This window comes from Phaenicophaeus curvirostris, chromosome 1 (assembly GCF_032191515.1).
Source record: "Phaenicophaeus curvirostris isolate KB17595 chromosome 1, BPBGC_Pcur_1.0, whole genome shotgun sequence".
In the NCBI taxonomy this organism is placed as follows: domain Eukaryota; kingdom Metazoa; phylum Chordata; class Aves; order Cuculiformes; family Cuculidae; genus Phaenicophaeus; species Phaenicophaeus curvirostris.
Genome location: NC_091392.1, coordinates 86,474,333 through 86,475,614, shown reverse-complemented (window position 1 = coordinate 86,475,614; position 1,282 = coordinate 86,474,333).

The following is a 1,282-nucleotide window of genomic DNA, read 5'->3' as shown; positions in this document are numbered from 1 at the left end:
TGGTCTTAGGTGGATGTCTTTCTCTAGGCAAAAACTGGTTCAGGGCAGCCTCTTCTCCTTTAGTGTGTGGTGCTGACAGCACAGGTTAGTCCCTAGCATCTCATCTTTGTAGCAGGGAAGCAGAGCTGTTTGACCTAGAGACGACAGCATATGCAGTTTTTAAGAGCCATGGTGCATCTCCCTGTGTAGCTCAGTGCTTAATGTGACAAACTATTTGCAGGCACTTGCATTTCAAAGCCTGAAGCTCAGGACTCTTGGTGGCTTCTATCTGCTCATCTTGGATACTTTTTGCAACTGTGGTGTTGAGTGGAGAGTAGTGGCTGGATATCTAGCCTGGTCTGCTTTAAGAGGCTGTGACTTGCTTGCTGGGTTCAGCATGAGAACAGGCTTCTGCTGAATGGCACTTGGATCTAAGCAGCCTTGTTGTCAAAATTCTGACATTGATTTTCCTGCTTGCTTTGCCAAGTAAGGGATAATGTTTCCTGATGTCCTCTGTGCATGCAAACACCTGTTCCAGCATGGCATTTGTTCCAACCTGGCTTGTGCCAGCAGTGGAGTGAGAGCAGAGGCTGATGATGGGTATGGGATCCTGCATCTTCCACTTTTAAGGAAGGCATCACTGTCTAGGCCTCTAGTTGGCTCTGTGGCCTGGATTGGGTCATGCTGCTTCCCTCTGAACATCTAGCTATTTTCCATATGTTTTGATTTACTGTTTTAATGGTTGTGGCTCACTTTTGAGATGCCAGTGGGAGAGCTGGCCTTCTGTATGTGGATACTCACCGTGAAGTTCTGACTCTATGTTTCTGGTGCTATTGTGTTAAAGCTACCTGAAGATGCTTGGTCCTGAACTGCTGCTCTGTCAGACATGTTTATCTCTGCCAAGTATCTGTGGTTAAATCTCCATTGTCATCCCTCCTTCCTCATTATTTATTTTAAGGTGTTATTTTAAAAGTCAGGTTGCTTCTTTTGTGAACTGAACAACAAACGCAAGGGAGGAGAAAAATGAGAGTCTGAGCGTGGCAACTGTTTTAACTTGTCTTGGACGCTAATGTTGGAGACCATTAAAAATCTTGCACTTGTTGGAGTCTGATCGTGCTAACAGCTAAATTGATGCAACTGAGCTTAAGGTGATCCTAGCTGGGAAGGGAGAAGGTGGTATGAACAGGGGTCTTGTACTTACTGAGTGCCTGTGCCAGAGCTGAACCTGCAGCTGCTAGCTCACATGGTTCCTTGCTAGGCTGTCTGTGAGCTGTAGTGTAGCTCAAGCTCCTCTGCAGCCAGT